This window comes from Lepeophtheirus salmonis, chromosome 1 (assembly GCF_016086655.4).
Source record: "Lepeophtheirus salmonis chromosome 1, UVic_Lsal_1.4, whole genome shotgun sequence".
Taxonomy (NCBI): domain Eukaryota; kingdom Metazoa; phylum Arthropoda; class Copepoda; order Siphonostomatoida; family Caligidae; genus Lepeophtheirus; species Lepeophtheirus salmonis.
Genome location: NC_052131.2, coordinates 45,349,494 through 45,375,725, shown reverse-complemented (window position 1 = coordinate 45,375,725; position 26,232 = coordinate 45,349,494). Strand labels below are relative to the sequence as shown.

Below are 26,232 nucleotides of genomic sequence, written 5' to 3'. Positions count from 1 at the left end.
GGATACATAATCTACCCCACCCTTCCCTCTTTTATTTACACCGGCTGGTGCCTAAAACCACTTTTCCAGATCCATAAGAATCCCTTAGTCTTTTGGAACTAAAATACAACTGTATCACCATGGCGACATAAAAAATCATTGGGGAAACGCTGCAATTGGACAATGAAAAACTTAGAAAATTGACTTATTTATTGAAGCTAATTTATTTTTTATAATATATATTATATTTTATTTATATATGTATTGTATATAGGAGCCAAAGCACAAGAACCAAGACCGATAAGGGCACATCCTTAGATGCGAGTCTCAGTTATTGCGTCAAGCCTCGAGTCTTTCATTGTGAGATTAAATCTTCAAAATATAGACTCAAGTCCATGTCTTTTATTAAATAAAATGAGAAAATGTCAAAAAAATCTGAAGAAAACTTCATTTAAATGTAGGGTACTCAATAATCTCGAGCGAGTTTGATCAAGGACGCCATTAGCATTATGGTTGTTCTCAAAAGACACAATATAACTATAACATAGAAAATATTTAATCAAACTAAAATACATATTTTAATAAAGAAACATGTTTTTTATCGGTATAAAATTTGTTTGATTATACCTCCTCTAATATGGCTGGCTTCTATAATAATGACGTCATGTAAAAATACTCTTTTCGTTGTATATTTTTAATGGTTGAAAAAAACTGCATATAAAAGATTTTTGATACAACAGTTCTCAGTAATATTTTTTACGAAAAATTTCTAAGAATTCCTTGGCTCACATATTGTAAGAGTAACTGCATCGTCATTTGCAAATTAACCATCAATTTGCATGAGAACATTTCCTCCAATTTCTCATTCATCTCATAAATTCAAAGCACATTTAGTTATAGCTCTTTTGTTCATATTTTTAAACAATGTAACCTTGTTGTGGGAGTACTTTTTATTGAAAGTGCAACCTTCTAAAATAAAAAAATTATATTTGATATATATACTATAGCCAGGGGTGTCCACAGGGTTATATTTAGGGGGTTTGGTTTTTGGATTTTTTTTTTTTTTAAATTTAAAAAATTAAACCTCACAGTTTTTGAAAAAAAAATTTCAAATATTAATTTTTTCGAAATATTTTTCAAAAATCTACAAAAAAAAATTTTTTTTTTTTTGAAAGACCTTAAAAAATGGAATTCAAGTCTTAAATTTTTTTGGAAAAAAAATTCAAAAATCAAATATATTCACAAAAAAAATCAAATATTTAATTTTCGGCTACAGCCCTCCTACACACATACCGTGGACACCCCCTGATAGGACGCTAACCTTTTGTAAATGTAACTATGATCCATTCTTAGTGAATCATTGGCACGCTTAGGGACTCGTACTTACAGTTATGGGGCTCAACTAGGAGTTTTGCTTAAAAGAAACTGTCAAACAACATTTTTTTTTTTTTTTTTGTATGCGTGTCTGATTGTTGTTTTTTGATAGACATTTTAGAATCATGCATGAAAATTGAGTATGGATAAATCTTCTTTACCATCGGAGGCTCTTAGTGTGCATGATTTACAACATTTTTGTCTAACTAAATTTAGTCTTAAAAAATATTTTAAGGATTTTTTTTTTTTTAAATCAATAGTAACTTTTTGGTATGCGTTTGACAGATTGTTATAGTTGTACCTTCCTTAAGTAAAATGTATTTTTACATTATTTAAAAACTAAAAAAATAGATTAAAAAAATATATAATAATAATAGTTTAGCCATCATTCTATCAATCTGAGATATACTTATTTCAATACTTAATTAATTAAATACAACATTCATAGTCATATAAAAAGAATTTGAATGTTAGTTTGTTGCACTGATAGTTATAAACAGTATTGAGTATTACTGTATAATACAAAGGATGTGTCAGCACTCGTATCAAAATATTTGAGCGTGATTTTTTTCTACTTTTATAAATAGTAACGGCTCAAATTGTAATTTTATTTAGAGTTGGAATCGCCTTTATTTTATATAACATTTTCTATTATGAATAATGGCAGAGCAGGTAGCAAAACATGGAGTAATCTTCTACCTCCTTCACGCAGGAATGGGAAAAAAAGAAGATTATTGCTATGGTTGTAGACGTCCATCTAAATACATTTTACAATGTTAATAAGACTATCAACAAATTGAGCTGTCTTTTAAATATAATTGGAAGGTCAAAACAGAAAGAAAGAATAAAAAAAAATATTGCAGTGTAAGCTTGGTCCCGCAATGCAATAAACTTTCAGTTCTAGTTTGAAAAGTAAAGCTATGTCTGATCTCAACACTATTTCTAGTGAAATTTTTAATTTTCAGTTCTACTCGTCATACAAATTTGGATTCTCTCAAAAAGGAATAAATTGTCTCCAATGGGAGTATTGAGAAGGTTTTTTTTGAATTTCTGACCCTAGTATTGATACAAGTATCACTGCGAGAAGTGGTGCTATAAAATAAAAAATTTGTAAATTTAAATTACTTTGTATTATTTTTAATATTTTTTTTTAACATTTATGCAGAGACCAACTAATGAAAATCATTTATTTGAATACATATAAATTTTGTAACGAGTGCTCGTATATGAATTAAAATTATATTATATTCTGGAAACAAACAAAACCAATGGCCACAAGGGATGGTTGAGTTCCATCTTGTTGGTCATCGTGTATAACTCTCATAAAAGTAATTTAAATATATATTTAAAATCATAAAAGAATTTTATGAGACTATTGTTGGGCCTTGGAGATTTTGAATAAACCAAGGGATGAGATTGAAAAATAATGTTATAAAAAACTCTATGATTGGCAGACACTGAGTTAATCCAAACCCATAAATATATACTTATATATTCATCTCCTGTTTAGAATCCCATTTGTTAGCAGAGAGTGATCCCTAGAAAAAAAGAAAATTTACAACTTGTTTTTTTAGCAGCTGTTGATCTGCTGAATAAATTGAATTAAATCTTGCTACTGAGGCAATACCCCTACAATTATTAAATAAAGAAAAGTAATAGCAGAAGAAAATGACGTAATTTGCAAAACCAAGTAGATTTCGTATCTTTTTTCCTAATTTTTGCAAGAAAGGTTGAGAGACACTACAAAGAACTCCATATCTCAAATTATATCAAAACATCTACATTCTATCTACAAACCCATCAAAGCAAGGGGGAGGAACAGATAAATAATTCGTATATGACCTTTAACAGTTGTAAAAAAATAAAATATACGTCACTTCATCAATGACGTTTTAGCCTTACAAAACCTAAGTTGAAGTTGAGTGCGTCTTTAAGCCCCTATGGATTTCCATTGAAAATAATCATACTCTATCTGTATATTTTGCAAAAAAAATGGGGTTCCAGACGAATTCTAGGGGGAAATTGGCAAATTGTATCAAATATAACAAGGGGCGACCGCCTAATGGGGGCTGAAGCCCTCCCCCCCAAATGTATATATATATATATATAGAATTTTGCAGATACCCCTGATAATATGCTTCGAAGGCTGTTGATATTTTGACTCTAGTTTTTTGTTCTTCATACCTCAATAATATTACAAAGCCTCTGAAGGAAAGTCGATGTTTCGTTAGACATCAGAGGAAATACAGGGTCCAGTCAAACTTTTTACTCATGAATATGTATGTATATATACATATACGTGAACATAATATAAGCCTTCTCTTATCATTTGAGATGATCTCTTCTTTTAACTAATGACGGAGTAATTATTCAGGTTCACACAATCTCAAATCTGCCAGACTTAACTTACTTCAAGTACGCACATAAGTACGTTCTTCTTAAGAAAAAAGAAAGAGAATCAACCGTACTCGCCTTCTTTATTTCTTTCTAAAAAATAATAATAAGATTTATAAAATAATAATAATAATTTCCCTCCATTTGCCAGATTTTAAATATCAAATTTCAAACGTTGTGTTGAGTATAAATATAATATAATGTAATAGCCTGGGTGTACGTGATATCACGTCAGTTTTTAGAACTAAGTAAGTATATGCTTGAAGAAAGAAAAGTATAATATAGAATCAACTATGGGTGGATGCCATCTACAATTGATATAAATTGACCCAGGGACGGTACTAAGATTTTTAAGAGGGGCGGGGGTGCTAAATTTTTGTTTCATTTTTGTTTTTTCAATTTCTCACTAAAATCTCTATTTCTTTTTGACTGACATATCATTTTTCAGACTTTAATCTGAAACGTAATTTTAATACGTGGCCATAATCACCAAAGGTGGGGCTTGAGTCCAAAATAATTTCTTTGGTAGTAGTATTTATATGTATATTAATAATGAGTCAAATAATGTATATAAAATCAAATGAAAACTTTGAATTATAGCTAACATTCCTTAATTTATCAACCCATCCCAGAAATTTGAAATAAAATCCAAAACCTACCAAAATTTGAAATGAAATGTTACGTTTTTTGGAAGAATATATATTTTTGTTCAAGACTCATTTTTATTAACAGACCACCTACAAAAATCAGCAAAAGTACTTAAATAATTGAAATCTGATTCAAAAAGTTCATACTTGATGCATTTATTTCAAATCTACAATTTTTGTGTCATAAAAGTGCAAATATAAATATTTTGTTTGATCCTCTAAAAGTTTAATATGAATTATACATACTATCAAATCATTCAAATCTAAAAAGAAAAGTGATATTAATGTCAAAAAGGTTCTCTTTATTTAGGATTGTATTCAAGGGGCATAAATGACACTTCAACTTAAAATAACCCCTATAAAAACGTTAATAAATAAACGTACATTTTTACCCTCGGTACGGTACGTAAATATATATTGAAATATTAAATATTTTGATTTAATAAGTTTTTGGTTATTTTTTTATTTATTAATAGACATAAATAGTGAGGTAAGATTTTAATCTATAAGCATCCTTTTATATGATAAATAACTGATATAGATTTTTTTTATAGAGATAATGTCTTACAAAATGATAAATATATCCCAGTTGACGAGAAACAAATGATATGGTGGAGGGATAATTTAAATAAATTTCACAATTTTTCCTTGTTAACTTCACGATACCTCGTAACTACAGGTACATCTTTATTCAGCTAAATAATTTTTTCGACTACTTGTGATATAGTGAATACTAATGATATTATGTATTTCTGGAAAACTGAAAGACAATTTCATCTTTTTGTAGAAAAATTCATAAATTACAGTATTATATAACTCGAGTATATTTTTTCAGGCCTAGTATTCTATAGAATAATATATATTTAGGAATAATTTACTTGTACATAAATAAATTATTAAACAATAAAATATACAAAAAACTATTTTTTTTAATTATTTTATTATTGCATTGTACCGAACCGCGTAACGTACCGAACTATGGGTTTACCGTACTGTACCACCCCTAGTTAGTACTGGTACAAATTTTATTATTTTTGTATGTATATTAATGGTAGCTTTTATTTCATAAAAGGGTCTTGAATTGAAAAAGAAAAACGTGTTATAATAGCGATCCCCAGACAAATCCAATTCAAACAACACGGGATATTTCATGTGTAGGGTATTGACAATTTTGTTTCATTTTTTTTAAATTTAAACAAAGTTTAAATATCAGCGCTAATTGTTCCTGTTCTGTTTACCTATATAATAGTGTTATCGATTAACTACTGACACATTTGAGACGGTGCTCTACTAAAATGATCAATACCACTACTTCATTAAAGTATATAACGTTTACTCCTCAAATTTCACAAAAAATCTAACGTCTTTTTTTTAATTTTAAATGTCATATGTTTTAATATCTGAGGTGCCTGAACTATACTTTTTTGATTAATATTATAGTTGAAAAAGATAAAAAAGGATCGAATTATAGATAATCATTATGTCGAAGTAAATTATACTTAAATGTATTATATAACAATTATGCAAAGGGTTGATCCTTTTCAAATTGCAGGGAAAATCTTATCCAGTGGTACTCATTTTATTATTTTCATTTTTCAACATTAAAATTTAAACGGAAGGTTTTGTGAGTACATTTATTTAACGCGCTCATACTTTTGAATGCCGAGCTAGAGCAAAATAATCTAAAAATAGTTCTTGGTTTAAGTTTTATTGAATATGTAACCCCTCAGCTCCAATAATTGTCTCAATACGAGGCCTAAGCCCCTTGCAAGCCTTGACTATGAAGTCAGACTCGAGCTTAATCCACTCTTTCTTGATAGAAACCTCTAGAGACTGGACACTCCTGTGATAAGTAGCACTCAACCTTTCCTCCTGACGCACTTAGATGGAGTGGTCCAAGTGGTTTGCGTCTTGAGAGGAGGGTGGCCACATGTTGAGGTCTCAAAAGTCCGGAAAGTTGTATCTTAGCGATGTGATAATACAGAACTCCATCTTGAGTGGAAACAGAGTTGTCCCCGAACTTTTCTCTGTCTCAATGTAAACCTCTGCATTGAGCCACTCCTTCCTCTCTACAAAAATGGGAGGACAGACTTTGTCTGTTCTGGCCACTGGATTTTTGTTCTGAAGACATGTTTCAGTAATGCTGATACGTTGTCTGGATGTTTTGTTTTGATGTAGTGGCTATTCTGCTTATGCACAGTAGTACCAACGATGAAAACTTTTGTATCAGAAAAGAGCAATACTTTGCCTGAATTTTTGTTGGCCTCGAGAAAATTTAGAATCTTATTTACTTTTTCTGACCGTCTCAGCTTGCTCTGTTCAGGATAAGATCTCTTGTTGTCCTCCTCCGGGATTTTGCACCAATGCCATTCCGGATTGAAAATAATAAAATGTGTACCACTAGATAAGATCGACCCTCCATAAGCATCTTCAATTCCAGATCTTGTTTGTTCTTTTTGTAATATTTTATTGGCCATATTCATTAAACTTAAATCAAGTTAATATTACAATATTCGTGGTAAATGCCAAGAACTTCTTTTCAGTCAATCTATAAAATATATATGAACGCATTGCTCCATCAAAATAAAACATAATATTCACATTTTTAGTGCGTCAACATAAAAACAATATTGATTTTTATAAGGAGGAAAATCCTTATATATTATTTGCTTCATATATACATTCCAATATTTCACAAACACATTTGAGCCGATTACACTGGCCAACACAATTTTTCTTGCATGGGGATTAAAGGTTTTATTTTATTTTTCAATACGAGACACACCAATCTAATTTTGTTTAAACATACAAAAATAAAAACGTGAAAGTACTAACAAATATTTGACAAAATTCAATATTATTACAAACATAGATATCATTATATCAAACTAGTAGATGTAAGAACAGTGTATTTTTGTTTGTAGACAAACATATTAGTTGATTTTTGGGGTAATAGCCACAAGAAGCCCTTCAATGTCACTGCAGTATACAAAGTGATTGTTGGAATCAAAGAACTTCCTCAGTTCTGCATCTCTGTTACGATCAAATGTGACACTTGTGCCCTGAGCAAGCATATTTCGCTCTTGCAGTCTGGAAGCCAACAACTCAGCAGATTGTTTAGGTAAATTCAACTCTCGAATCAGGTCATTCAATTCAGGTTGACTATACAGAAAAGGTTGACCAAACAATGAACACAATGGTATGTAATTTGCATCTGTATCTTCTTCATCATCATCATCGACTGAAGTATGTGCTTCATCATCAATATCTGCTAACTTGGTGAAAACAGGTACAGTTATTTCGTCCGAATGAGGAACTGGTCGTATTGCAGAGGAGATGCTAGGGTATGTCATGTATCGCTTATTCTTTTTATTGAATCCTTTAACATTTACAAGGCAAAAGTAGCAATCATCTAGGTGATTTTGTTAGTTCTCTATAAATAATCGGCACACCAAATTTGAACTTAGCATTTTTTCCTTGAGACCAATATCTCAGAGTTTCGAGACAAGTCGTGCATACTATGTGAGGTGCCCATTTTTTGTTTTGGTCTCCAAGCGGTACTTTAAAATAAGCAAGGTACACACTCTTAACGAAGTGAGTTATGTTCCGTCTTTGAGGTGATAAAGTGAAGCATCCACAGATATACCAGAATATATCTGGGTCGTTACAGTACTTTCTTCTCCGTGAGGATGTAGACGTGGCTAGGTTATACACTTGAACGGATGCGTTCAGATTTCTTAAACAGCTATGATGATGATTTAAAAAATATTATATATATATAATCTCCAACGTTTACTAAATCCAAATGAGAGCAACACAAGAAATAATATCCAATCAGAGTTTTACTGTTATAGATTGGATGAAATAAAGGATATATTGATTGCTAAAGGAAGAACTGGCACACATCGAGATATATATTAAAACATGTTAAGTACTCGAGTCAAAGAGAGAGAAAGATACATATTTAACAGGAACACGTGGTATCATTATAGGCTTTTTTATGTAAACATCCACAGACATTAAATATCAGATATCACAAAAACTTGATGTGATGTGGCAAATCTAAGCATATATTCGGAATTAGCAGCCCAAATTCTATAAGAATCCGTTGTCAAAGTCCATGCAAGAAAAAAAAAGTTAAATTTTGTTGACCAGTGTTATAGACATTGTATTCAAATTATTGGGAGGAAATATGATAGCGTAGAATTTTAGCTTGAGTTTAAAACCTTTATTTGATTTAAGATACTTATACTGGCTCCTGATGCATCGCCTTTAAAATTTAATCACTTTCTCATTATTTTACCGTATTGTGGCGATCAATAATGACAACTTTCAGTGCAATTAATTATTCATCCGAATATTTAATAAGAATAATTTGTTAATAGAAAAGGAGAATTCATCTTATAAAAAAAACTAATGTAATCCACATTCAGTTTTGAGGAAAAATAATTATTGTTTACTTTTGTTTTGAAGGCCACATTTCTAATTGATATATTTCAAACAATTCATTTTGCTAATTTTATTCATATTGAAATTGGGAACAAACAAGTTATTGATCCTTAAATGCAAATTTAAGTTTATATATCCATTATAAATACAATATATAGAATACAACATTAGTATAGAAAATAATTTGGAATGAGTCTGTTTCGACCAATGCTTTAAAATGAGGGGCATGTTAGATAGAGAAAATTTTATTGGATATGAGAAAAATCCCCCACTCAAGATGTCGTTTTTTGAGATACAACGGATGACGCTACTCTATCTTTTTTCTCTAGTGATGTGTGCAATTTATGATTTTCTTCATTGAATTAAACTTCTTAATTGAATTAGAAGGGTGAATTCATAGTTAGTTATAGAGTAATTCATATCTCGAAACGGACAAAAAGTATTCTCGTAGACAATTGAATTTTGAGTTCTAGGTAATTTTATCATTAACATTTTTTTATTATTTTGTACATATCTACAAGATCTTGCCGCATGACATAATCACTGCTCTTTAATATTCTTATAATATTGGTTCGAACTTTACTGTTGTATCTCAATCAGATTAATTATATCCCTAGGAGAAAAAGAAAAAATGAATATAATAAAGCAAAATGATTGACTTATCATTTATCAACCATTGATTAATGAATTTTATAGTCAGCCAGATCTTTGATTTTTGAATTGTATATATTCAGTCGATCCATCATTTTTTGGAATTTCAAATATTATCCAAAAATGGAAAAGTTGTATAAAAATACCACGTGATGTTGCTATAAAATTACAAATACTATAAACATTATAGTTTTATAATTGTATAAAGTTCATATGTATAAATATTTGATCTATCATTTATAAAAACAACATTGCTTTTCAAAAATTTAGTTTAAAAGGAATCATTGATTAATATAAATGATTTTTTATTGCTCAAGATTAAGTGTTGATTGCATCATAATCAATTAATTAATTATATTTATTAAAAAAGATAATAAATCTATAGGTAAATAATGCATTTATTAACACATCAACCTCGAGAGATCACAAAACGTGACTTGCTTTTTCGTATGAAATCAAGATTTCAAGCATTTTAACATATTTTATGCATTTAAGCCTACTTTTGAGTAGGAATAAATTGATAATTCAACGTGAAAGTTAATTTATTTACAAATAATTTTACATGTATTTCAAATAATAGTGTATTTTACGTAGGACACTTCAATCATGGGAAAGAACAATGTAGAGACAAAAAAAAATTACTAGCATCACAAGAATTAATATTGAATATTATCTTGTTTTTTTCAACATTTCCAAAATGAAAATGAAACTATTTGGAGCTTCAGTAGTTGATCTCATTACTTTTAAGGGATGCAGTTCACCATAAAGATTGATTTGATTTTAACTTTATGTATTAAGGTCAAAAATGGGATTGCTATGAAATTTTAATACCGTCAACAATAAATATCGAGGGCTTTTAATATTAAGCTGCATGTAATTAATTAATCATCCCATCAGCTTTCCTCTATTTAAGTGTGTGAGAGTTTGACCCATTTAATATTTTTCATCATTTGGATACATTTGTAAGTATCTTATACCTATACTCTAGCCCCAGGACTAAGGATGACTTCAGGGCTATACATACATATATAATCTATAAGTGAGGTAGTTTGAGTAGTTGGTAGAGACGGGCAAAATATTTAATAAGCATCCTGAAGTGTGAAGAATGAGCTTATTAATAATAACACGTTACCTAGAAGAAAAATAATAAAAAAAACAGGTGAAGAAGGGTGATGTAGACATACAATGAACATGAGGTTACCTTTTTAAGTAGTGTATAATTTTATTTTATTTTTGAATGATGTATGAGAAGTAGCTGATGTCGAAAAATATCTGAAAATAATCCTCCAACAAGCACAAGAAAATTCAGTATTAAAATACATCACATATGAGGGAAGAAAAAATACCTATCAGCAAAGAGGCTTACAGTTGATATCCCTAAACTCTATTATATATCAATTTCACTCACGTCAGAGATTGAACCATAAACCGACAGTCACACCCTGTTGGAGACATATCAGCTGCTATAGTTACATGCTTCTTAAGCAAGTTGGACAAATTTTCCAATAAGGAATCTTTTTCTAATGGCTTTAAAAATGACAATGGCTAAACTTCTGTAGTTTAGGAACAAGATTTTTATTATTAGAAATTTTGGGCGTTTATGAATATTTTCTCCAAAAATGTTAGACTTTCAGAATGAATACGTCACATAAAAATATCTTGTATGAGATATGTTTCTGAAGCTAAAGAATATTAATATTGAATTTATGAAGAAAAAAAAGATAAAAATGATGTATGACTTATCGTAAATTGTAAAAAAAAACCTGGAATATAAGTAAACGCCCAATAAAGCCTCTGAATAAAATTTACTAAAAAATGTCAACATTAGTAAATTAGACATATGTTGCCTGGCAAAACAAAATGAAAGTAAGACATTTGGTATTTTTAACTCATTAATTATCTTAAATATATATTTATAAACTATTCTGGTTAATATTTAGAATAACTGCAAATTGCAGTGAACAATCAAAAGTATTTGATATTATGTTTTTTTAATCAAATAAAAATTATAAACTATTGTTCTTTTCATTTTTGTAATTCTTAATAATCAGATTACTAAAAAACTATTCAACAATTTTATATAAGTAGTGGGGCTAGTTGGCACATGGAGTAAGTAAGCGGTTTTTTTTTATTTTTAGCTAGAGTATGTATTATAAGAAGAGCTTTATTTGACGGATTTGTACCTGTCAAATATGTAACTATGTATAAAAATAAACACAATCAATATAGACTCAATATTACCTCTGTTTATGTTGTGTACAAGTTGCAATGTCTGTACAAGTTCCAACGTGTATAAGCAAATTGTACAAGTTGCAAATTTTTCTTCTTAAAATGCATTATTTAATTACAAAGATGGTCATTCTATTTACTTACTATTAATTGATACATTCATTTCTTTTTGATCTATTAAAATTACATGGCTCTTATTTATTTACGAGTAATATAACTCTGGGCATTTGATCATTATAAAATGCCACAGAATACTTATATTTCATTAATTTGTAATAAAGTTGTCAAAAATTACATTATTAATATATATTCAATTATAGCATGATGATCATCACAGGTACTGTAAATATTTAATCTCATTTTGAAGTTGTAACTTGTACAATTCGCAATACAATTTTACAAAATCGTAACTTGTACACAACACATATATAAATATACAGGGTTCGGAAGCAAAACGTGGACTGAATGACTGATTTTAGAAAAATGTCAATAATTTTGAAAAAATTTTAAACAAAACTTTGAAACACGACCTTTATGAACCTGTTTACTCAAAATGGCGGCCCTCAGAAGTAATCACAGCCTCCATACGGTCGCGGGAAACCTTGCAAGAGCTGATGATGAACTTCTTGGACAAGTTGTTCCACTCCTGCACAATGGCGGCCTTCAGAGAGTCCACGTTTGGGTGAGATGTCCAGTTAGTCTCCCTCTCCAAAGTGCCCCACACAGCAAAGTCCAACGTTTTCAAATCCGGTGAAGATGATGGACACATGTCCTTAGGCCAAAAAATCAGCCATGTTGTCAGCGCAGAACTTCTGGCATTTGGCCAATGTGTGTGAGGGTGCACCATCTTGGGTACACACATAGTTGTCCTCTGGGTAGGTGGCCTTGAGCCATGGCAGAATGGTGAACCTCAGCACCTTGTAGTAGGCCTCCTGACCGATTTTCTCCCCACCCTTAAAAAAGAAGGGAGGCATCTTCTTGCTGTCGGACGCCACGACCCTCAGCACCATTGTTTAGGCCGAATGTTTTGTATGGAACACCTCCTTGATCTCTCTGGTGATTCCCCTAGCTAACAGTCGTTCCGACGGTTGTAGACCTGGTCCACGGTGAAAATCTTCTTGTCAGAGAAAATTTTTACTGTGGATACGTTTGCCTTGATCCACGTACTAACTTTCTTGCACCTCTACAGTCTCCTTTCCTTCAGAGTGTCCGTCAACATGTGTTGTGGGTTCCTTGTGTAAGAGGACAAACCCAAGTCCTCCTTCACAGCCTTCCTAATTGTCCCCTCGTCCACGTCAAACTCGTTAGAGAGGCGATTCATGGATTTGGTGGTGTCCTCCTTGATCTTCTTCTTCAGGTCCCCCAGAAACTCAGCATCCCTATTCAAGTTGTGTCCCCCACTTCCTCCTTTCCGTGAGAGGTCCTTTTCATCCTTTTTCATCTTGACCACCGTGAAAATGAGGCTCCGGGAGCACTTCACAATGTCCATAATCTCTGCCACTTCAATTTTGGCATCCATAAGGTCTGAGATCCTCTGCCTTTTTTGCTTCTTGCTCACTCATGATGAAAGATTTGAGAAATGTTTATTATTGTTTACTTATGAAAAAAGGACAGAGGATTCGGAATATGCAGGGAAAAATCACTAACCTCCGTATTTTAATTACATAATTATCATTTATTAACAGTCCACGTTTTGTTTCCGACCCCTGTATATATAGTATAAAATTAAGATTTGAGCAGTTTATAATACAAAAAAGAGTGCAAGGAGAAGGCCAGAGCGAAATATATGGTACACCTAAATTAACAACGTTGTTAATAACATCTGCCATTCATATGATTTTGGGAAGAGAAAATGAATTACTGCTATAAGAAGGAGAACCTTCTACATTTATTAAATCATAACAACAAGGAAAAATTATAATTAAAGTTAAACTCATATATCTTAATTTTATTATGCATTAATATAACAATTTACACAAAAAATACAATGTAGGCAATAATGCATAATTCAGATAGAAAAGTTAACACCTCGACGACCGATCAAAATAATGAACAAAAAATAAGAAAGAGTGCAGTTGCTTATGTGTTGACACTCTAACTTCTATCAAGTGCATATTCTACTATATATACCTATATATATATACTATGAAAAGGTATGATCATATGAACAAATCACTCGGTACCTTCATATTTGACTTATATTCATTCATTTATGGAAAAAAATAAATTCATATCTTGTCAATTTTTCATGGATACATATTTTCTCAAATAAATATAAATAATCGTTTTCTGCAACAACAAAAAACAACAACAACCATTTCTTATCTTTTTAAAAGAGCTAAAAAACGATACTAAATATTTTTTGTCAAAATTTATAAATTGTTTTTTTTTTCTCCTACTTAGAAATGTTAGATTATTTCATATATGTATTTTTTTTTCATTAAAAAATAGTTCAATCTACTGCATATACATACATATACTGTATATGTTTTGTAAGTACATATTGTATACTTCATAATGAAGGCAAGCGTCTTGAATTCTTAATTTTCTTCCTTTTCCGTATGTCTAATGTTTTTATTTCAAGATGATGAATGGAGCTTATTATTATTAGAGAAAATTAAAAGAAGGATGATCTAAGTTAGTCTCACTAATAAGTTGTTAAAAGTCATGCGAGAATAACATTTATAATATATATATATATACTAGTGTTAAGACCCGGTCCATGAGCAAATGTTTTTGTTTTTTTTCGGTTTGGTCTAAGGTGATCTTTAATACACTGATATTTCGATCCATACTGCAATCTCAGACTGTAGACTGAAATTAAATCATTTTCAAGCGTACACTAATTTTTCCCATATCCTGGATTTAGGTTCTATAACACTTTGCCGAAAACCTTATTCCCGAATGCAATTTTGGGTAACGAGCACAGACCATTAAGTATATTTGATGATTATCCGTGCTGCAATACTATGTAATTATCTACAAGACTACTCCCATGAAAAAGGCATCTTGCAAGTAATAGAGTCAGAAACGACTTCAGGATAGGGGTCTGTTGATCTGATACATATGTGCTCCAACACATTCGACACAAAAGATTGATTCACTGGCAATGCGCATTGAATCTCAAGCATGGATGGATTGACTCCCCCTTCTTTATAAAATTATTCTCTTTTTAATTTGTTTATTGAAATGTAGATAGTGTTATGTCAGGCCTTATTTATTTGGTACAGTCCAGTCTTCGGACTGTCCTTAATATGTAGAACTGAGGAAAAAGAAGAAGAAATATAATTGAGTGACATCATCAAAGACCCCACTTTAAAGGTTTTAGGACTGAACTGGGCGGGACTGAAGTCTTCAGTCCTACTTCAGAATGGACAAAAATCTAGATCTAATTATGATTTTTTTACGACAAATTTTAATAGAGGTTCGAGCCAACTGTTGAAGCATCCCCATAATGAAATAAATCCCGTAAATAATTAATCAGTATTTCTGCATGAATCGTCATCAAATATGTTTATTATTTTTTTCGGATATTTGTACCGTTCGGCAAAGTGTCACAAATATGATATTGATGTAACACAATATGATTGTGTTACACTTTTAACTTCATAATTATGTTTTTTTGCATAAGTTGACAATTTTAAAACGATTTGTTTTGTAAGAACCATCCCATCCAGACCGATTTTTTTTTTTTTTTTCCAGAACGAAACTCTTTAGACTGACCGAATTGGTTCTATCTACTAAAAATTTATAACAGTCTGAGACCGGTTTAGCACTTTTAGATCGAAACCTATCACTTGTAAATATATGAATTACATAAAATGAGAACCTCTTCCTTTTGGAGATTTTTTTACGATTTATTTTCTGTAATAAATATAATCTGAGAATATAATTGTCATCCCAAAATGAGTATGATCAAGCCATAAGCTTGTAAATGGTGAGTTGTTTTTTTTTTTGCAGCTCAATATACTCCGACTCAAAACAACAACATAATAAGAAGTATTTTACAAGTTGTGTACCTTATTTATTCATAAATGGGCAATATAAGGTAAAATTAAGAATCGATTCGAAGCAAAGGCTGCATTTTTTGCCAATATTTATCGTTTTGAGTGTGCCTTTGATTTACTTACACACTTTTTTTTTGTTCTACATAGGCTTTACCTATATAGGTCGTAAATTTAAACTATAACATTTACTCATAAAAGTATGAAAAGGAGCTAACATTATCGTGAGGGAGTGTGATAATGTTTTTAGAGTTGTAGAAAATATGATCGTAATGTGTGGGACATTTAAAGAGTGGGTTTTTTTTCCGAAGCTGGTATCATTATTATTAAATTCTTGAAGACAGAGCATCTAAGTATAATGTAATAACAAGTACGTGTACTCCTGAAAGACGCAGTGTAACAATGAGGGTTTCCCCAGGTTATAAGTATAAGTCCTTGTTGGACTCGGAATATAATTAATGATCGACATCGGAGTAATTCTTGTCACTGTATCCTTGCTATATACGAAGAGGGATTTGGCATTCCTCAAAGTGAATAAAACACTCATTTGTAGCACGAACGTAGAGGATAACATAATACATATGGGCTAAGAATCACGTCATTGAGTAAATGGAAGATGACGTAGTCATCTTCCCTCATAGTCGCGGATATATCATTCGACTTCATTCCATTAGAACAACTTCCTCATTCTATGCACATTTGGATTGTCAGCAGCTTTTCTATATATATATATATAGGGTTAAAAGTCCCGGGATTCACATATAGATGGTGCTATAGCCCTTCAATTAAAACAAAATCTTTTTTTAATTTTACACTGCTTCTTGATAAAATAAAAAAAAAGCGTTTTAGATAAGCAGTGGCTTGAAAAGTGTAATGCAGACTCCGCTCTATCAGGAACAACAATTGAACGTTGGTTTTCTGACTTCAAACGTGGTCAGTGAGACACCAATGATGCAGAACGCAGTGGACGTCCAAATGAGGCGGTAACAACAGGAAACATCTTACAAAATCACAAAGTTGTTTTTAATTATGGGAAAGTGAGGTTCCATTAGTTAGGTGATATTGTAAAGATATCAAAATAACGTGTTGCCTTTATATTACATGAACATTTTTCAATGAGAAAGCTCTTTTCAAAGTGGGTACAGCGTTTGCTAACCATTGACCAAAAACAAAAATGTCCAAAGATTCTGAGCAGTGCAATGTTTTAACATAACAAACTGGAATGTGACAGTGAATGAAACATAGGTCCATCACTTCCTTCCGGAGTCAAAAAGATCACTTCCACATCCAAGTTACTCTCCAGATTTGGCTCCTAGCGACTACAGACTGTTTGCCGACCTAAAAAGAAGAAAATTTCGCTCCCATAAAGAAGTTATCCCTAAAACAGATTACTATTTTCTGGCAAAAGATAACACGATTTGTAGGCATGGCCTTCAAATGTTGGAGCGGCACTGGAATGATTGTATTGCTCTTGATGGAGGTTATATTGATGAATAAAGCCAATTTTGAACAAAAAGTAAACATGTTTTCTTTGTTAAACCCGGAACTTTTCAGTCCATATGTTGTCCATGTATTTCTTGAGGAATTTTAAAATACTATTCAACATCCTCATAAGTATTTGGAGCTAATTTGAGTTTGGTTATATCTTCAGGAGTCTTGTTGGATGGAGGAGACTCGCCGTCACCAACACTGATTATTAGAGTGATGCAGTTGCCCCCGAAATTGGAATTCATTTTTTCAAAATCAGTGGAACCTAATTTTGGTACTGCTCCTTGTTAGATAGAATGCAAATAATTTTTTTTATTTAAAAATTGACGAATGATCTATGTATTTATGTGTAAAGTAGTTACTAATTTAATTATAATTACAAATTTATATTATTATATGAACATGATAATTAGTAAAAAAGGAAAAACTATTATATTTTTTTTCTACTTTTCTCAAATGAAGTTTAATAAAGTCTTCTTTATTAAATAAATAGCCTTGACGCGGTCACATATCCCTTGATACAAGCAAGGAAAGTGAAGTGACAAAAAAAAATTATTAACAAGATAATCTTTATTTGATTATAGAAATATGTTACTCTTAAGCAAGTTCTTTATAAAATCCATAATAAAAAGTTTTGCTTCATACACGTTAAGAAAGTTCGATTGTCCTAAAGGTAAACGTTAACCAAATTTGCTTCAATTTTGTATTTGGGCTCTACTTACTTAGTTGCAGTTCTGCTGATTCCGATAATGTTGAGGCAACTACATCACCCTACTGATTATATGTTCAAACTTTTGCATAAACAAAAGATTAGAGTTCTCCAATTTGGCACAAAATTATTTATCCTTTGTTACAAGATTCAAAGGGGATTATTCAACAGTCTTCCTCTAATTAGCTGTTCTCAGAATCTGGCTCCCTCGCATTTCCAAGGCGATCATGTGATCATAACACTGATTGCATCAAAAACATAGTTTCCCCTCCAAAAAGAGAGACCTAATGAAGGAGGGTTTTTGCAAGTGGATTTTCCCCAAAAAAATATGTTATATAATCTAACCAGAATCCAAATTTTCTCTATTTATTTCGCTCCGTCTTAGAAAAACGAGCAATTTTCACACAAAAAGGACAAAATGAGCCCTTTGAGAGCGATTGAGCGATCGCTCACAAATCCAAAGTCTATTAATCATAGATAGAAGCTGTCGAAGCTGCCATTGTTAAAAAATATAGAGAAATTAGGAGATATCCTTTTATGGTTATTGAAGCGGCGGCGGTGGTTTTAATCTCCTTCGAGGTCACATTACTGTTCATTCCATTGAGTTGGAGCATAAATGGTTATATTTGTGGTTCTTTAAAGCTGCAGTGGTGGTTTTTAAACTGTTTCGAAGTCAGTCCCACGGTTCTCCTATACGAATCTTGGGGTACAACTGTGGAATTTAGGAGAGTTATGCTATTGTCACCCATCTATAGATGGGAAAACATGCAACTATCATTGCTTGAATGATAAATATAAAAATTTGACATGGAACATCTTTTTTATAAGGAAAAATGAGTATTTACAATGTTAGAACTCTCTGTGTGTGTTTGTTTATCCCTCTGCCGGTGAAAAATAGCAATAGACGAGGAACTGTTCATGATTGACGCTGTGTTTTTTTTCATAAGGTGTACCATTTTTTTGGAAAATATTTGTGTACTTCCTATTTATTAAGGATGAGTGAGAAAATGTAAAGATACATAGGGGTATAGATATTATAGTGTTGAGTGCACGTTTGTATGGAGTCAATCAACACTATCAATAGGAAAAAGTTGGCTCTTGTAAATCATATATCTAATGTGAAATAAATCAGAAACTGTAAAGCTCCGAGTTGAATTTATGCACCCTGTGTTCCGAAGATGTCCGTCCATAAGGCTTTCTGCATACTGCAATTGTGTATCAATATTAGCTATTTTCATTCGTAAATCAAGAGAGAGAAAAAGGTCAAATAGATTAAGTTTGTGTCTCGTCAGCTTCATCCATCCAAGGGAAATTAATTTACCCGAAGGGCCAGCAAGTTGATCAGTTACTAGACATTCCAAATCCAACACCAATACCCTTATTTCAACCAACCAAGGAGCAAAGAAATGACCAACTATTCTCGTCTGATAGAAGAACTTGGTGGGGAAAATTCAACAGTTTTTCATATATTGAGGACAGTTCCACAGCAATACGAAAATTTAACACAACCAGAGTGAAAAAATGTACTAGTCATGTATTTTTAGAACGGAAAAGTCTATTCAGATTTTATCAAAAAACTCTGATGTCAAATGGAAAAATTATCTTTACGAGACTCGAAAGTGAACTCTCAGGAACGGAAAAAAAATCTTTGATACTTATGTTAAAATTTCAGGTAATTTTAAGAAAATAATTTATTCCAATGTTCAAGTTGAAATATTAGATTTCTGATTTCACCTTCAACCTTAATTAATAAGTGCTACAATATTTAAAAATTATGTAGTAGATAAGGTATAAATATAATTAAGTATTTTAATAGGTAATTTAAGATGCATATACCAAACCGCTTGATTAAGCGTATTTTTTCTTAAATATTACTATGAAAATGTAAGAACAAAAAGCAAAGTGATGGAAAGAGCTCAAAATCTAATATTAAGTTATTCATTGTATAACATTATAATAACTATTCACTTAGATAAAATTAGTCATTGTTAACATTTTTTAAAAACTCTAAACAATCCTTAGAAATCGCTCAAGAAATTGGATATCTGCTAGTCCAAGATGGCATGAGGAACGTGCCTTACGAATTTCATCGTCTAGGGTTCATCAAATCCCTCGTGGGCAAAAAATCGAGACAAGATTGAAACATATGTTTTAATCTCAACCCCATTTGCGAAACTTTACATATAGACGGGAGCAGGAGCCAATTAGTAGGTAATGTTTCAAGCAAGTTAATGGTTTTTTTGGTTTTTCAAGCTGGTTTTGTTATTCCAGTAAATCAACCATGGCTCTCTGCAAGCCCTGAAGCGATATTTAAAAACGAAAATAATGAAATTGAACTTTTGAAAATTAAGTGTCAATAAAATGCCAGGGCGATAAAATCTATATTGATTTTATTAATGATGAATAATTGAAGTAATCTTCATCTTAGTTTACTCAAATACAATGTTGAATTGCTTAAATTTAAAATAATGTACACTCTTTTTGTTTTCAAGTTATGATCATAAATTAATCAAAGTTTATATTGATAAAGACTTGCTTTAGAAGGTTATTCCAAAAATGAAACTAATTTATGTACTTTAAAGAAATAATACTAGCCTTAGCTTAAAAGTATCCCATTTTGGAATAATCTCTAAAAATAAAAATTTATAAATATAATTTATTGAGTTGTTTTATTTCTTGATTAAGTGATTTAAATGATTACAAAAATAACCTATGCACAAAATAATTTTATACATTTTAGATACCAAAGTGTGATCGACAGACTTGAACACTTTAAAAAATTTCATAAGGGGTATAGCTCTCTACGTGCATGCGGATACTTGCCACATGATAGAAGATATTGTTTTCCTGGTTGAAAAATTGCTTATTACCCGATGTAAGTGGTAGCATCAACAGCAGCAATGTACCTTTTTTGTAAGGTCAGGCAGAATTCAGGGAAACCCATATCTGCAATGACTTCATCTCCTGGAATTAAAAAGATTAAAAAACTGAGTAAATTGTTAAATCAGTATCGGTGGCTCGTCCACCATAACACTTACTCAAAAACATTATGAATCCACTTGGAGCAATTCCAATTAAAGATTTTAGTGTATGAGAGCTTTTGTAGTTTGAATATGTGAGAACAGATGTGTTTAAATTTGTCGGAGTTTCTATTTGATTTCACTAGCATCAGTAAATACGGTAGTATTTGGATAATTTTCTTTCAATTGCTGTGACATAGCAGTCCAAATTTTTTCCGGAGTCAGCCAAAAAAAAAAATCCATTTTTTCCCGAATAAAAAAAATTCATAAAACATTTTAGAAAAAATATTGAACGGTTATCCTATTAATGTTAAACATAGTTTTAAAGAATGTAAACGACATAAATATGTCGTTTCATTTTGACAAGAAACATAAGGAAGTAATCAACTTATGGCAAACCTTGCATTTTTTTTAATTTTTGACTCAAATTGAAACAGTAAAAATTGAAAAACCACTTTTCTATTCCCCAACATGCTTATAAGTCTTCGTTTATCACTAAATTATTTATTGAAAACGATTTTTAAGTCGAAGTTCCCTTATTTTTATAGTGAACCTTGGATATAGTGGTTGCCATTTTGGAAGTGCTGGGTGGGGCTTTAAACGGACACAATAAATTCCACGATCAAATGCGAGAGAAAAATGGGCAAATGAGAAATAGAATGAAATTTCCCATCCGCTTGCATAGTTCTTGAGGATTTCTGAAATTGTAAAAATATACATTATTTAGTCACGAAATAACTACTTCTAAAACATCAAATATATCCGTGTTAAATACTCTTTAAATTTGTTACTGTGTGAAATATACGTACACTTAAAGTCAACTTTGCTTGTTAGTACTTCTAGTCTCTTCTTCATTTCTCTTCGTTTCAAAAACGGCAGTCACGGCTCTGGGATGGACAGGGAACTTTGGAAATAATGTAGGAAAATAGTCAGGATGACCGCAAGTGGAATTATATTTAGCGGTAATAAAATGTTTGGAACATATCTTAATCCAAGTATGACGCTTCCGCATAGTCCTATCCTCATTCACCCTTTTAATAGTCTTGATCCAGAGTTCTCTTTTTCCCATGTTACAAAGTGGGAAACCAAACATTTTTACGCTTTCAAGCCCTTTTCCATAAGTATTATTATTGCATCCACCGACGGAATATTAATAATACGACTCCTTTTTTACGATTTTGAACACTCATAACTTAAACTAATGAGTGTTCATTTTCAAATCAAAGAAGTTTTTCCAAAATTATTCAACAAACGAATATTTGCTGCATCAACGACTCAGTTGTTGAATATTCAGCTCACAACACACAACAGTTTCTCGTAAGTTTAATTTTTTCGCCACTAAGGTGATAAACAAACGCACATTGAGAGTTCTAATATTGTCTATTAAGAGGTTATTATATCTTACTTCTTTTATAAACAGAAGGAGGTTCAAAATCTTTTATCAACAGGATAAATACTTATTATTTTTACATGATACTTTAATATCGGTAATATGTGTAATATCAAGATACTCTGATTTATATAAACTTTTTCATTGTTTTTTTCTAACAAACACAGACACATGACTTTAAATAGGCCAGTTTTTGTATTATGACAATTTATAATTGACTGTCTTCTTATGGATTTTTTTTAAATTTCTATCGTAAAACATTAATCAAAGCTTTTAGCATCATATTTATATTACTTATAAAATTTGTTATAAGTTCTAGACACTAGAGGGAGGGGGTCTCGCAATGTTGATTGGTTATTAATGTTTTCATACTTAAGTAGTTATGATAGCATGAAAAATAATATGAATTATTTATTCTGTTTGGCATAATTTTTGCAGAAGGTCAAAGGTCTGGGAAAGGTCCTTTTATCCAGGAATTTGATATCAGTTGTGGATAAAAAATATAGAAAACACGTTTGATTGTAAAAGGATAAAATAAGGGATATGAATAAGTAATGAAATACCATATGATTTACTAATACCACACTCGTCGCTAATTAAGAGATGTGTACAATTTTGTAGCGGGAGCTTGCAGGTATACTGATAAGCCCCGTAATTAAAAGATATTAGTATTAAATTTTGATCTGTTAACTTCTACCATAGAACTTGGAAAATTCTATTAAAGAATGATAGATTGAAAATTAATAAAACATTTAAATTGTCTAAGAAATTAACTTTATTTAAAATTAATCGTAGCACTTTTTAGTCGTAACTTGGATTATTTTCTGACACAAGTTACATTTTGTACAAAATCGTAGCTTGTACACAAAATATATATGGTATTTTTAATCGCGCACATGGATTATTTCTTCCTTTCCCAGAATTCCACTTGTCAATTGAGTTAATAATGGGAATTCATGGAAGTTGCGTAGATAGTAATAAAATAATCCGTGACATTCTCAACGCCCCTAGCAAACAAAAAAATGCTATTGTAACTAACAAAGCATGTACTGAAACGGATCACGTATTCTTTGTTTCATAAATATCCTTTATAAATTGGATTGCACTCATTTAAGATATTTGAATTTTCAAAAAAGTGGACACGTCGGTGTTTGAAAAATTCTGAAATAAAAACTAATCTTCTACATATTTTAGTACTTTTATTTAAAGATATATTTTTAGGTTGGATATGGATCTATTTTTGCGTTTGGAGGCTTGTCCCAAGAAATTAGCTAAACTTTTCAAATGTTTTCTGTTTCCATGTTAGCATTGCATGTCTTAGCAATCAATATTACGTAGGTAATTTATATTCCATTCAAAAATAATCTAGGAAAGTTCAATTAAAGCACAAAATTCAACCTTTTTTACATCATGTGTGGAGTCAAATGGGTGGTGTATCAGACTTCCTGGTACGGCCACCAAAAAAATGTATACCCTTAGAAATTTTATAATTAATTTTCATCTAAAAAATCTGACCTACTTTTTGATACATAAGTATATACAATCTTTGGATCGGATAGGGCGTCCTACATTTTTAGAACCCCCCCCCCCTACTGTTAATGTTTTGATACCACTTTTACTTAAATTGGTTGTCGTATTTTTATAATTAATAACCCAACAATTTAATTTGAGTGGATAATCTTCTTAGACCCTTCCCGTCCAATGATTGGATAATGTTCTGGTAGACCTTGGAAAGCCCTTTTACTCGGTTTCACTTCTCCTGAGCTTTTTTGTGACCTTCTTACATCTTTAAATGGGAATAAGGTCTATGAACCACTTTGATCAATTTTTCATATTGTGCTTTCTAATTCATTTCGATACTTTTTCGAAGTGTAATCTGTTTGGCAGAGTAAGAGTGCAATTGATTATAACGTAAAAATATTAACTTATAAATTGTTCATTCTTCAGTTTTCATTGATTCCAGTCACCAGGGGTTCCCACATAGAAAAGTGTATTATTTTAATATAAAAATATATGGATTATCTTGAAGACCCATGAAGTACTTCATATTGAAGAAGTTTTGTTGATCAGTGAAACAGGGATCAGTTCTCAACGTAGTGGTCTCCAAATTTTCCAATACACCCTTTCTTCTCCACCCCTTTTATCTTTTAATCGGTCCCCAGTCAAGTGTACGTTATAAATGTATGAAAAATGTGATACCGTGTTTGTGGTTATTTTTGTATTTGTAATATCAAGTTATTTTCTAGGATAAATCTTAGCACTCAAATAGAATGTCAAGCTGAATATACTTATAGAGATGTATAAATGAAATCATTAAATATGTTACATGATTCAAAGGCATCTGTGGAGGCTGTCGCACAAAATCTGTTTTTTCTGGAGAAATAGTATAAATTAAACCCCTTATTTTGACGAAGACTAATTATATTAAACAAAGGATTTGGGTTTTTTTATTGGATATTATAGCGGGTATCACTTGTTAACGAAAGAGGTACAATTGATCATAAGGAACAGGATATAAACTATAAACATAGATCAAAAGAAGTAATGTCACAGTAAGGGGATCAGATGTTGCTACAGGCTTACCAGTAGCAACAGTATCTAACGAAATGAGAATGGGAAGACTATAAATAGGGATGGAAATAGTGTGTATTTGAGACATTAAAAAAACGCATCAACATAGTAACCCTAATAGTCTTAAAAAACTTTTTACTCGTCAGTTTGCTAACTTAAAAAGAAGACAAAAAACTGGGGAGCTAAAAAATACACCCGATTTCCATCACTAACTTTAATATTCAAAATATGACTATATTTTAATTGTAGTTTACAAGAAAAAACACAACTACCTTAATTAGACGCTGTAAATTGCGTAGATTCCCTAAGGGGCATTGATTGGAGGAGAGGCAATCTACAAACCTATAATTTCCATATTTTAACTCCTCTCATAGGTAAAAATATATTGCCAATGATACTTTAACAAATGTTTTAGTTTTATCTTTCCCAAATTCCCACCGCCCCCCTAATTATTTCCATGAATTTTTATAAAAAATAAATGATAAATTCACAGAAAAGTCGATAATTTTGATATTGCATGTCTTTTAAGTGACCTGTTTTTTGGAATATTATATTATGTACTAACACACATAAAAATATGACTTCCCTTAACAACAGCTATAGCTAAGCTCTAAATGTAAAATATAGTTGATTGCATGTGTTAGGGCGGATCTACAAAGTATTAAATTTGGAATTACATCGATCCACAAAACATTGGGTTTAATTTGACATAACGTAATTCTAGGAAGATAGGAAATCAATCCCTTTTGGATAATAAGAGAGGGGAGCTACGGAAGCGAAATAGTGAATAGAAGTCTAAGGTCTTTGCAGATGGTAAACAAATTCTCCCTTCAGATCTGAATTAAGGAAACATCTATGGAAATAAGTCGTTTTATAAGACATTAAAATACTTTAAGTAACCTAAGCGGGATTTTTTGACGTCATCATTCTGGATACCGGCCATCTTGAAGGAGACTTGAACAATCATATTTATAAGAATGTAAACCCTTGTTCCATATATTCCACAAAAATGAAGGAAGTTTGATTTTACTTTTCATTTTTAAGCTATGAAATCCATTTTTCTCCGACAGTACGCCACGAAGAATGACCCACTGTATCGAAAAATGTATGCTTCTATTATCTAAAACAGTAGCTTCGAAACCTTTTTACTATAGTTACCACATGAAAAAATATCCAGATCTCCACATACAACGATTATAAATAAACGGAATATGCAATGGAGAGGGTGCTCTTGTACCAAAGTTTGAGAACCACTTATATAAAAGAAACAAAACCGATTTTTTTTATCTGTAAAGGTGATTTCATTATTAAAATCTATCATACCTTC

The 26,232-nt window shown here is 31.2% G+C and overlaps 1 long non-coding RNA gene across 3 annotated transcripts; it reads right to left on the bottom strand.

The window, feature by feature from the left end:
- Positions 1-2,576: 2,576 nt before the first annotated feature.
- LOC121130368 (uncharacterized) lies at positions 2,577-22,390 on the bottom strand. Of its 3 annotated transcripts, XR_011784299.1 has the most exons (7): positions 22,350-22,390; positions 21,754-22,282; positions 20,963-21,642; positions 20,795-20,888; positions 10,841-10,936; positions 10,696-10,778; positions 10,019-10,626 (listed from the first exon to the last, which is right to left on the bottom strand). It is a non-coding gene; the product is annotated as an uncharacterized lncRNA (long non-coding RNA). The 3 variants fall into 3 exon arrangements; XR_011784298.1 differs by lacking the exon at positions 22,350-22,390 and having other exon boundaries at positions 21,754-22,326; XR_005868719.2 differs by lacking the exons at positions 10,019-10,626; positions 10,696-10,778; positions 10,841-10,936; positions 22,350-22,390 and adding an exon at positions 2,577-2,891 and having other exon boundaries at positions 21,754-22,329.
- Positions 22,391-26,232: the final 3,842 nt, after the last annotated feature.